Genomic DNA, 13,675 nt, shown 5'->3' on the forward strand with positions numbered 1-13,675 from the left:
TGAAACAATGATGAGCTCATGAATAAGAAAAATATTACAATTCTATTAATTCTTACAAATTTGAATCTTATAGGAGCGTTCATTATGTTAACCATGTGCTGGAAAGTACCCACATTTCCCCATCCCAGGAGATTTTATTCTTATTGGTATAGGTATAGGGGAGATCCAGGATATTACATTACATTGAAATAAGCTAAATCAGCAGATTCTTTTGTTTAGTTCGATATATACAGTAACATTTACTTAAAAGTTTCACTTAAATGTAAAAAAAGAAAAAAGAAAAGAAAAAGTTATAATTTCGTGTCTGAGCATTCAATGACGGTTGCAACAATTACTTGCCCCATACTTCTACTGGACCCAGAATAAAGACAAGTTCAAAACATAGCCTATTTGCCACAGTTGTAAAAATGATTAGGGTTATGTTTTGTCTGTTATGTTTTTAATCTATCATTTATGTATTTGTTGAGTAATTTCCAAAACGTAAAATTCTGTTTTGAATTTTTTTTTCTTCCTAGTTTCACAACCAACTCCACCCACTGCTACAACTCACCTTGGTCATAGAGTAGGTTCAAACAAGCATTCTTTGTACTTTATTAAAGAAAGCAGGTTTAGAGATAATTCTATTTTATACATTTTATTTGGAAAATAGCGAATAATAGTATTAATAATGACGATGATAATAATAATAATATTAATAATAATAGCCTAATAATAATAATAATAATAATGTTGTCATGTGTTTTTTCAGCAGATATTAGCAGATATTTCGTTGTAAATATTTTCAATGATATTTTGTATTAGCAAATGGTTATCTATAATATTTCATTTGCTGATCCGCAGTGATCTTCGTCTTCTCTCTGTCCTGATGACAACGCGGGTGTGGCGGCAGGTTCCTCCCACCTGTTGTGCAGCAGTGATGCGCTGCTCCTCTTGGGAGACACGTAAGACCTACAATGTAGGCTACTCCTGACAACAGCCTCCTGATATTTACAGGAAATATCGTTTTAATCAGCGTCTTATAAAGAGTAATTTACTATCATTGTACAATGACTGCGAATCATGTACGAAAGCGTCGAAAAGGAGGGTCAACGGAAAGATAACGGTAAGAAATAAAGCTGTATCAAAATATCTGTTAGTAGTAGGCCTAACGTTACCTACTTATTATATTCATGACTCAGAGCTTCCGTCGTGTGAAAACGCTACTTTTCATTGTGTGCTGTGATTCTCAATTTTAGATGCATTAGTCAAAACCGATAGTTGTGATCCTCTGGAAGACGCAACTCCAAACTGGAGTTGTTACAGATTGATTATTGATCCGGTTTTGAACGGCGGAAGTCAGAAACTGTACCGCTATGATGGACAGCACTTCAGTGCGCCGGTGAGTAGCTGCATCAGGTTTTAAGCAGAACAAAAAATAGCTATTAATATTTATATAGATGCTTACATAAGGATTAGTTATCTAACTTAATGAGATCTAATCCTATTTACACTGTCTAGTTGTATTCTGCATTGTACTGTACAAATGAAGCTTACTTAATTGTTGTCCGCCAGCATCCTGAATGTTTCCCTGTGGATGTTATACAAGATCCCAGAATTGCACGTTTTTGGACAAAATTCAAAGAAGCAGATCTCCCAGTCCCCAAATTTAAGGTTAGTAGGCTATGCCTTAATTAAAGGCAAGCTTTAAAAATTAATAAACATGTAACCCTCATGTTATATTGGTATTGACTTTCTTGTGTTTGGGGTCCCTGAGAAAATAAAATGTGTAAAAATATTTTTTATTATGTGTTTTCATCTATCTATCTATCTATCTATCTATCTATCTTATCCAATTTAACATTGTTCCTCTGACTTTGTGATACAAGGTATTTTTTTAAAGAAAGTTGATTGTGTCTGATTTTGGGATCAGTCCAACCCCAACAAAACTAATTCTAGAAAAATCACTACAGCAATTTTAAGATGTAAACATTGATTCAATAAAATTTTATTGTTTTATTCCTGAGGTCTCTGAGATCCCAAACAAGTCATGTAACATTTTTCCTCACATCATCTGTAGTGTTATCAAACTTATAGTCGTTTCTCAGAAGTATCAAACAGATGTTAATGTATGCTATCTGGCCAATTAAAATTTCCTTTGGGTTTCTCACATCCAAAACACAACAACAAAAATAATGCCATATGTCAATAAACCTTTTTTTTTTAGGTTGATGAGAATTATGTTGGAGCACCGAAGGAGCTGACATTTGCATGGCTTAATGACAACATTAGAGATGGATTCCTATCTGAAATGTGTAAAAACTTTGGAGAGGTTCAAGATTTGAAAGTTTTATACAATCCAAAGAATAAGAAGCATTTAGGAATAGCAAAAGTTGTTTTTGAATCTGTAAAGGCAGCAAATAATGCAGTAAAAAACCTCCACAACACTTCTGTGATGGGAAACAACATCCATGTAGAATTTGACCCCAAAGGTAAGTACATTTCTACCTCTATTTCTTTTCTATAATACCTTATCAGTATCTTCTAAATAAAATATTTAATGAACACGTCTATGCAATCTGTTTTAATTACCGCATTTACTGTATTTGCATGCATTACATGATTCATGATCTTCATTGTTTTAGGTGTGAAGAGGAACCGATACTTCCAGATGCTTGTTAGTGGTTTATATACACCTTTTACTCTCCCTGTTGGAGAAGAGGCCTGGGGACCCCAGTCACCTTCCTCATTCACTGACTCTTTAACTGTGAGTACAAGACCATAGGCGTTGCTTAACATAATCTTTTTTTTTTTTTTAGTTTTTTTTTTTGGGAAACCTGTCTGGATTTATTGTTTTAGTTCACTTGTAAATATCTTTCAACATTTCAGGAGTGTGAAACACTGAAGAAGCTGACATACACATTATCATCATCATCCTCAATATGTAATGGCTCCCCTTCGTTGGATTGTTCTACTCCTTTATCCATGGATACCGCCTACTCCAGCATGCATCAGGACACACCAAGTAGCTTCTGGCAGACCCCTCAATACCAAGATACCCCCTGCACCCCTTCTCTGAGCCACAGTAGACCAGGCACACCATCTCAGTGTGAGAAGACCCCAAATGAATCAACACTGATAAACAGTGCCTCCAGTGTCCCTTTTATTCAGTCCATCCCAAACATCTCACAGCTTCAGCCTGATCATGTGACTCAACCAGCCTCAAGTAAACCTAGCATTATTCAAGGTGCTGTGCAAAACTTTTGGAAGCTAGGTGGAGCTCCTTGTCAAAATGACAGCTTTTCAAATAGGCAAAGAACTCCAGGACGCAATCCTCACTTTAGCAACCAAGTTCGTAGAGGACACCAGGTCAGACCTCTTGAGAGCAAGTACCAAAACTCATATAACCGTAGGCCACAGCACCACTATATACATAGACCTGTATATAGGGGAGCTCACTACCGCTCTGGATCTACAGCCAATCAACTGCCTTTTAGAAAATTTCAGGATGCTTCAACCACACCATCACAGCTCACAGGCCAAAACTTTACTGGCTCAATCAAGGGCCTCAGTGTTAAACACAGATCTGTTGGTGAAGATCCTCCATCACTTCCTAATTTAGATATACTGCCTCAAAAGGCTACTGGAGTGGATGTTCGTCACATTCTTCTTGATATACATCTAAATGCAAATAACTCAGAAAATCATTTCAGTGGAACTCAAGTACCTTTTAAGACAATCCATGAGGTTAACCAAAATCACTCATATACTCCAAACTCTTCCTCTGAAACCACAGAAGATCATTCAGAGCCTACAGAGCATTGTCCTTCTCCTGAATCTGAATCTCCTGCTCTGGAATCAAAGCCTGACAGCCTGGACTTTCGCATCCAGATGCTTCTTAGTGGTGGAAGTCCAGTTCTGCCTCTTCTGAACCAAGAAAGTTCAGACTCAGAGACTTCAGCTACTGAAGAGCATGGTCCAGAATATCATCCTCAACCTTCTCCCAAAGCTCCCAGCCCCTCTCCTTCTCGTTCCACAGATGTTGTCCTAAACTGTGACCAAACATCATCTATTGCGAGTAATAATGGCTCTCATCCAAGAGAAAGTTTATCTGGTATTGAGGATGTGAGTCTCACTTCTCTCTGTGATGTGGGAAAAGAAGACCATGAACTTCAATCAGCTAAGAAGCCCAAGGTCAACCCAAATACAGTTGAAGATACTTCAGATCAGCCGTGTAGTATACCAGTGATCTGCAGTAACAGGAGCTCTTTACCTCCGACCATTCCTCAAATGCCCCCACCTCCAATCCCTATATCACCACCTGCTCACTACCCCTGCCTTCCATCTCCTAATTTACCCTCAAAACTGGGTCCTCCTCCACCAATGACTCCATTGTTACTTGGATACACTCTGCCTAGTTCTTCTTGTTCATTGTACCCTCCTCCAAAGATCCAGCAAGTCTGTAGGCCACCCAACTGGCAGGGTAGCCAAGTACCTCTTCCCATTCCTACTAGAATAACACAAGGGCAAACCTCATTCTCACCTCCCTTCCTCCCTCCAACCGTCAATTTCATGACTCCTCGCCCACCATACCCTTCCGCTGGGTGTTCATCTACAATGTTGAGGTACAGACCACCTTGGCCTCCACCCCCCATGCCCAGGTTTGACCCCTCAGTACCTCCACCGGGGTATGTCCCTATGAATGGATCACCCCATAAGGCAACAGTGGATGGAGTTCTAGCTGTTGTTGCTTCAGAGCTACGGGCTATCGTAAAGAAAGACATACATCGCAGAATGATTGAGATTGTTGCCTTCAAAGCGTTTGATCAGTGGTGGGATGATAAAGAACAGGCGGCTAAGGTGGGATTTATTTTTTATTTCAGCTGTAGTGATGGAGCGAGTAGTGTCAATCTGTATTTCCATTAACATTTCAACATTGTTTTCACATGTATCATGTTGTGCACCTCCAGGTATCCACCCCAACTGTTAAATCGGGAGGAAATAAAGATACAATGCTCAGAGCGATGGAGCAGAGCCTAAGAATGGGGAATGCAGGGGTTGAAGGCTCTGTATTGTGCACAGGAAAAATAAGTCTGCATGGTGGCATCAAACTGCCATCTTTTAAGGTACAAACTTGCTACTTCAGTAAATTTCAAGATATACAGTAGAAGAGCTGATTTAGTATGTTTTGTGCACGTCAGTATTACCTGCACTATTGTAAAATTTAGACCAAAAAATGTTTATGATTTTTGATTTGTGTTTATGCTCAGTTAAAGAGGAAGGATCCATTAACTGAGGCCTCCAGTGATGTCAAAAGGATCTGCCCTTCTCCTGGTCTTGAGCACTCGGAGGATGAAGGTTAGTTTGGAATGCTGTTTCACTTGGTTTTATAAAACCCATGATGTGAGTGTGGAAAAATTATCTGTTTTCTATGGAATCCTACCTTACTACCTTAAAGATAAAAAAAAAAAAAGATGACTGTGACTTTATATAGTATCTTCCGATTGTGATTCCACAATGGAACTTTATTTCTTAATCTTACCTTTATTTCACAATTACATGTTTTATCTTTTACTCAGAGGTGGAAACATGCTCCCATAGTTTTTTAATATTATTCAGAAATGTACTGTATGAAGTTTAAATTGCCCCTTTGCACCTGTCTCCTCCTGAATTTGCATTCTACTTACATTTAAAGTAATCTTACACAATAACAAAATATGGTCAACCTTTATTTTATAGAATCAGTGCAGCAAACAGCCCTAAATAATGTTGAAGAGGACACAACCAAAAATCCCAGTGAGGACACTATGGTGAAACGCAGGCATTCCAGACCTCTGGCATTAGATAGTGAGGAAGAAGAAGATGAAGAGGTTCCTGACAAAGCAGAGAATCCAAAATCTCATGTGTCTGCTCAGGTATTATTTCACTTTTATAAACAAAGATGTACTTGTATAAAAAGTAATATTTAAGCTGAAATTGTGATTAGTTCCCTGTCACAAATGGACACGAGTTTCATGTTGTCATTGTGTTTTTCAGGAGGGTGATGAGATGAAAGTTGATGAAGTACGTAAAGATGAGAAGAGTGATCCTAGTGGTATCACAGAGGATGAAGATAGCTCAGATACAGGTATTCATTGATATCTGTTAATAAATAATTATATATATATATATATATAGACTGATAGTATCTGAAAGATATAAAAGCATACAATAAATTTGTCATACAAGATGTAGAAAACATAAATATTATATAATATAATATAATATTATATTATATTATATTATAATTATGTTTTCTACATCTTGTATGACAAATTTATTGTATGCTTTTATATCTTTCAGATACTATCAGTCACACAAGTTCAAACTCATCTGCTTCTAAAAGCCAAGGATACGACTCCTTAGACTCTCCCAGAACTGTCTCTGACTCCTCAGATTCTTCTCCATCTGGTATTGACTCCTCAGTTTCCTCTGTATCTGTCTTTGACTCCTCAGATGACAGAAGCGATGATTCCTCAGACTTTCTGTCTTCTGGGGAGGACGATCAGTTGGATTATGAAAATTATTTTCCTGAAACTCCACATGAGGACAGAAAAATAGAAGAGACTATATGGATTTCTTCAGATGAGAATGAAAATGAAAATCAGGAGATCATTCACCCTCTTGTTTACTCGTCTTTTACACAATGGGAAGAAGATCTTGACCCCCCTGTGACCCCGTCCGCTCCAGATTTAATAGAACGTGATGTGGACCATGAATTGTTCGGTTAGTTTATAGATTTTCTGTTTTCACATAAAGCACAAATCAACCCCCATGTTTCCAAAATGAAAATAAGGGAATCACATATATATATATATATATATATATATATATATATCCACTAGAGGTCACTGTTTAGACAAGACATTCATTTTTTCTTTATCTGTATTGTGTTTTTTAACGGTTTTTGTTGTATCATTTACATTATATTACAAAGAGAATGTTTCAGTGTTCAGTTATCTGCGCATCAGATATTTTTGAGAATTTTTAATATTTTCTCATAGTTATGTCAGAACTAGTTTTCTGATCCAACTGGTGTAGCAAAACATTAAGAAATATCTAAATCATCAGTGTTGTCAAATGTAATTTGTGGTTCGGCTCTTGCAGATTTGGATCCAGCTAGCACAGAAGACCCAGAGGAGGAACTGAGCGTAAGAGTTTATATGCAAGGTCTGAAACTACCTGAGCCTCTCAGATACACCTTACAGGACCCAGTTAAACACTGTTTAACAAACAAACTAAAGCTCCCACACCCGGTGATATTCTTCTCAGACCAGGAGTCAGAGCTGCTAATACACTTTTGTCAACAGCAGGTTTAAACAAAGTAGCAAAATTAAGCCAATAAAAGGAAAAGTAAGGGAAAATAGTGCCTTACAACCCCACAGTGAACAAGCCTAAAGCCACATATTTCGTCATTTATGACATTTGATTTAGATTTTCTAGTTGTTGCATATCTAAACACAAAAATATACAAACAAACACATGCACATACATATACATGTAAATATGATAATTTTAAAATTTTCTTTTTATAGTAACTGATTTCACATTTGTCTGACTATTGCTATAATTTGTGTATCTAAATAATAATTGTTATTATATGTTAAATAATAATTTATATATTTCTATATTTTTACATTTTGCAATAATATATATATATATATATATATGTATGTATATATATATATATATATATATATATATAAAATCAATAATATTAATCAATAACTAATCAGGTTTTTGCTCCATAATTTACAAAAAAACTACAAAAAAGTAGAAAAACAAATGTATATGCAAAATATTTACAGTATGTGCTGTTATACTGTGATAATTTTACTTTCCATTATGCAGTATTACTGTAATTTTGGATAATTTAACTTTCAAACTTTTTTTATATTTATGCTATCTTTATATTTTCAACCATTTTGCATTATATAGACTTACAGTATATTTGCATATTTGTAATAACAGACAATCAAATAAATAATCAACAGTTTATCAAGTAGTTGTTAGTTGCAGAATCTGTATCTTTCTGCTTTCAGATGATTTGGAGACACAATACACTTCAGATTCAGAGAACCAGAGAGTCCTTACAGAAACACTGGAGGATTCTGAGAACCTCAGACCCAATACACCCACTGGATCCTTGTCTGACATTGACCCTGAAATGGAGCTGGGACGCCGATTTTCACCTCCTACTATTGAGGAGGTGGAGCTGCCTCACACACCTGGGGGATGTCTGGAAATGGAGGAGACTGAGGATCATATTTTACCTCCAGGACCACCTACACCACTACCACCTCCTCCCTCTCCCACAGGCATCCAGGAACTTTCCTCCTCACCCATTTACCACTGTCCTCCTCTCCCTTCCTCATACCCCACGTATGAGGAAATACCAAAAACACCAGGCCGGGTCAATGGACCACGCCACGGTTATCACTCTGAGGGAATAACACCAGCGGGATTACTGCAAGAGACCTCACTGAGAATGGGAAGCCCCTGTAACCCCGTCCTGTCTCCATGTGCTGACAGCGGGATCCCGAGGACTCCAGGGAGAGACATGTCTCCATCTCCACCTGTCCGAACCCATAGAGAGCTGTGGGCTAGTGCACTCCATCATCACAACTCAGAGGTGCAAACGAACTATTTCAGTATAAATAGTAGTCATGCACCTCACGACCGTCATATCTCCTCACGTCGAAGAGCTTGTTTAGACACGGCACGCTTGAAAAGGCGGCGAGAGCGGCTTAAAATGAGAAGACGAATGATTGAATTACAACGGACAAGACAATACACAAATATAAATACTCATTCGGCCTTACAAGTGAACGATGTGACAACAAAATCTTCTTCAAATCGGGGTTTGAGGCCTTTGGATTGTGTCTCAGATATTAGGACTGAACAAAAACCACCAGAAGCCCATCGAGAGAAATGTTCAGTAGAAGACAAACGCCAACCGAATGAGAATCAAAGGCTTCAGGAGTCTTCTTATGTGTGGAGAAGGTGGAGAGAACCATCATCGACACGTCGCCTCATCTTCTCTCCCCGTTCTGAGAGAAGAGAGAAGTTGGTCCTCCATGCTGTGTGGACTAAAGGGGTGAATGAGGAGGAGATCAATCACCTGAAGGCCACCTATGAGAGGCTTGTGGTGGAGGATAAAGAATGTGATTGGTTGAACAGCACACGCTGGGTCCCACATCCTCATATCCTTAAACACATAATACACGTCATAGTCACAGTACTTGATAATGTATTTTTTATCCAGTGGACTAAAATGTATTAAAATATATTGAAAAAATGTTAAAATATATTGTCAAATCTATTTTCCATATGCATATTGCTCTGTTGTCTGTTCCTTGACTCTGTTGCACCAACCAGCACTCCTGACGACAGGCCTAGAAGATGGCGGGATGGAATCAGGAATCATGTGACAGGCTGTGCACGCAGTGAGGGTTATTACTTCATCAGCAAGACGGAAAAGCTGCGATATCTCAGGGATGAACTTTCTGCTTCAGAAGAGTTTATTTCAGATAATCAGGTCAGAAAGAAACAGTGTTGTTATTGTTAACTGAAACCTTAACAAATTGTTTTTGGTAATTGAAATAAAGCTGAAATAAAATAAAACCTACATTATATGAAAAACTTGATGCAGCACAAAAATGATGCTGCCTTGGAGCCACATGAAATAAGTTGCAGTTGAAATACTAAAATGACTGGAACTGAACTAAAATGTAATCAAAGCTATATAAACCCACCAAAACTAAGAAAAATGACAAAAGCACATAACAACATTACTAAAACGAAAACTGAAATTTGAGTAAAAACTAAGTAACTAACTAATTAAAAATATTAATAAATACAATTATATTAATCTAAAAATAATGCTGAAGTAATACTGGAAAGCTTTATTTATTTGTCTGTTATGGTTACCATTCATTTGTAAATATATAAACATGTTTAAAGACCTTAAAAATACAATCAGTTATTTCTCTACATTGTCTGATTTAAAAATGCACTTAGTCATTTTCTCACTTCAAAAAGGTTTTACTCCTAAAGAAATTGCAAGTATAACTCACATGAAATGAAAACACGAAGAAAAAAAATAGACTAGAAAACAGTTTTATTCTACCATGCCACCATGTTATGACATAATCATGCATGTTGTGCAGTTTGACCAATTTACTGTCATGAGCAAAAACTTATATGCATCCACACCAGTAGGTGTCAGTATAAAGTCCAAGACCAAGATGTTTTCATGAATATGTCATGTCTTGAAAGTCATGACTCAATGCACCTTTAAAAGTAATTTACAGTAATTTGAGATTATGTGCTGATCTATGCAGGGGAAAAGTGTGCCAGCTCAGATTCCATCTTCATCCAGATCAGGATCAGAACTCCGAGCAGAACAGCGTCGCCTGTTGTCCTCCTTCAGCTGTGACAGCGACCTCCTCAAATTCAACCAACTCAAGGTGAGACCAGCTGTCCTAACAACAGCATAACACAACTTAAAAGAAGCTGGAATCACCAGAAACGCCACAACAGCACTGTTTTGCTACTTCTTTTTTTTTTTTGTGCTTTTTTTTTTTTTTTATGTAGGCCAGAGCATTCGACAGGTGAGATATACAATACACAAAACTGAACTTAAAACACATATATAGATATTTCGGCACTTATGAGTTAAAACAGTGATTTCTTTTTCTTAAGCTATAAATGTCAAGTTCCTGAATATTTTTTTATATTTTTTTTATTATATCCCAAATTCTGCTTGTAGGTGATCGCAGACATGCGTGAAAGGCGCTATGAAAAGGAAGGTATTGGAAGCAGTTATCTGTTCCGGGTCGATCAGGACATTATCATTGATGCAACCAAGTGTGGTAACCTGGCAAGATTCATCAATCACAGTTGCAATGTAAGACCAAAATGATGTGTTTTTAAGTAACTAGTCATAATGCATTGTCAATATGCCAAAGAATTATTTTTGTTGTTTAGTGTTTAGTATGACTGTAATTAATTTCCATTTTAACATTCTATGTTTACTGGTTATATGTGTTTTTCCTTCCATAGCCAAACTGCTATGCCAAAATCGTCACTGTCGAAGCTCAAAAGAAGATAGTCATCTACTCTCGGCAACCTGTTAATGTAAATGAAGAGATCACTTACGATTACAAATTCCCTATTGAGGATGAGAAGATCCCCTGCCTGTGTGCTGCGGAGAACTGTAGAGGAACCCTCAATTAGACAAGGACTCATCTTGTACACTCAAAGTATTAGCAGTAAACATGTTTCAGTTAACATGAACCTGAAGGGTTTTAAATATGTTCACAAGGACGTAACATATTCCTGACTGACACAGACATTTGTCATTTTTCACAGGGGCAAATGACAATCTAACATGAAGGTAAATGAGTAATCATTTCCAGAAGCTCAGATTTTATATTCTGCGTGTTTAAATTCTGAAAATGTCCAGAGCAAAAACTTCAGGGCATATTTGAAGTTCACTGGTAAAATGTGATTTTCATCATGCTAATTATTAGATTGTTTGGATTAAAGTTAAATATGCTTTCATGAGTTTTATTGTGAAATATAAATGAAAATAAAAAGTATATGTATTTTTCCAAATTAATGTTTTTTTTTTCTGCATGCTATCAAACTTTACCCTAAATAGACTATTTAGTATTACACTTGGCAGTGAATAATTAAAAATATACCTTCATTACAATAATGCAAACAAGAGATTTGATTACCTTGTAATTTTGCTCACTTCCGTATGCATAAAGACACACACAAAAAAGGATATTGTACCTGTATCACAAGTAGGAAAATTTGCCAACTAATTTTCAAAGCTGCTAAAGGAAGGTCGATTTGTTGCTAAATGATATTGTGATGTTATTGCGCGATGAAGTCATTGCGTAATCACAACGCACAATTGCATCACAACATCAAATCTCAGAAAAAGAAATATTTTATATATGTTAATTTAGATTTGTTTGTAAAATAATATGCATAATATAATATAAAAATATAAATAAATATTTTTAAATACATTGAATTATTGAACACTTACACGTTTTTGAATGATTACAATTAAAGTTTTTTTTAATAGCTAGTAAACACTACACGTTCTCAACAATTATGCTTTAACCAGTGTATTAGTAGTTAGCTAGTATGCTACACTCTAAGAAATGTGTAGCATACGCAGGTACAAGCTAGAAGCTGCTAACAAGTGTATCATAAATGAGCAATTATTATTATTATTATTATTATTAAATTGAACAATTGCAAATAGCAGCTATCTCAATTCACGTGATGTGTGTACTGCTAGGCATCTTTGATTTCGTCTTTTTGTGTAATTTGGATGGAAAATGTGTGCCTTTTTATTGTCTGAGTCACTTCCCTTACCAAAAAGTAGTATACTTCAAGTTTATTTTAGTAAGTATACTTGAGTAAAGTTCAAGTATATTTTTAAGTATACTTTATGTAGTAAGTATACAAATATCAGTGTACTAGTAGTATACTTGTAAGTGTACTATTTCAATACTCCTTGGGACTAAATTGGCCCACTTTCTAGTATATAAAAGTATACTTTAAGTATAACAGTAGTAAACTTTGAGTACACAACTAGTTTACATCAAAATGTTTAGTTTGTACTGCAACTACACTAAAGTGAACTTATAGGTATACTGATAGTTTACTAATTAAATACTTGTAGTAACATTTTTAGTACACTTTGAAGTATAGTCTCAGTAAACTACTAGTTTAGTAGTTTTATACTACAAGTATACTCGTAAGTTTTCTTTAAGCGAACTTTACATCATACTTTAAGTATACTACTATGTCCCTATTTAGGTATTAATTTGTATATATTTTGTTACATGAATATCTGAACATACAAAACATCAAAAGAACAGGGTATCTGCTTGTAAACAAAAACATTTTATTCTAGCTTCATGCATTCTTTTTTTAAACACTTGAATGTGGATAAGTTTCATAAATAAAAAATAAAGAAATAAACAACATTTTGAACAAAAAGCTGAAAAAAGACTATGAATTGGATTCAGAATGATAATCAAAACGTAGATAAAGTCGATCAACACCCCAAAGCTTGACAGTCATTATTACCTCTTCATTGGTCGACATTTTATTCCATAATGTTACACAGTTTTGATGCTGTTTTATGTCTGATGATCGTGTTAGAATACATGTGGAAGCATCTGTTGTTTCGGTTTCTTCTTCACTTGTGTTTTTTGGAAATTCTGTACAGAAGATGTGTACTAGCGCCCCCTACAGTATAACAATGAAAACACGGATTCTAGGAGCACAATTATAGCTAAAATATATTTAGACTTTTTCTAAGTATAAGTCAAGTATACTTAAATGTCATTTTAAGTATATTTCTGAGAAGTACATAAAGCCCATTTCTGAGAAGTACATAAAAAGTAGACTAAAAGTATACTTTCCTATTTTTAGTTTAAAAGAAGTATACTAATAGCACACTTGAATAAACTTATTTTTCGTAAGGGAAGCCATACATGTACTTCCCATAACACGGCCAACTCACAATTGTTTTACTTTTGGATGCATTTATAGTTAATAAATTACATTATGTAAGGAATAATTGACCCAAGGTGGTTTTGGAACCATAAAAAATTGCCACAAAGAT

General features: G+C 35.8%; 1 pseudogene; it reads left to right on the forward strand.

The window, feature by feature from the left end:
• Positions 1-1,059: 1,059 nt before the first annotated feature.
• On the forward strand, positions 1,060-11,478 carry LOC107723256 (histone-lysine N-methyltransferase SETD1B-A-like; annotated as a pseudogene).
• Positions 11,479-13,675: the final 2,197 nt, after the last annotated feature.

Source organism: Sinocyclocheilus rhinocerous, unplaced genomic scaffold (genome assembly GCF_001515625.1).
Source record: "Sinocyclocheilus rhinocerous isolate Xijiao unplaced genomic scaffold, SAMN03320098_v1.1 scaffold2199, whole genome shotgun sequence".
Lineage (NCBI taxonomy): Eukaryota > Metazoa > Chordata > Actinopteri > Cypriniformes > Cyprinidae > Sinocyclocheilus > Sinocyclocheilus rhinocerous.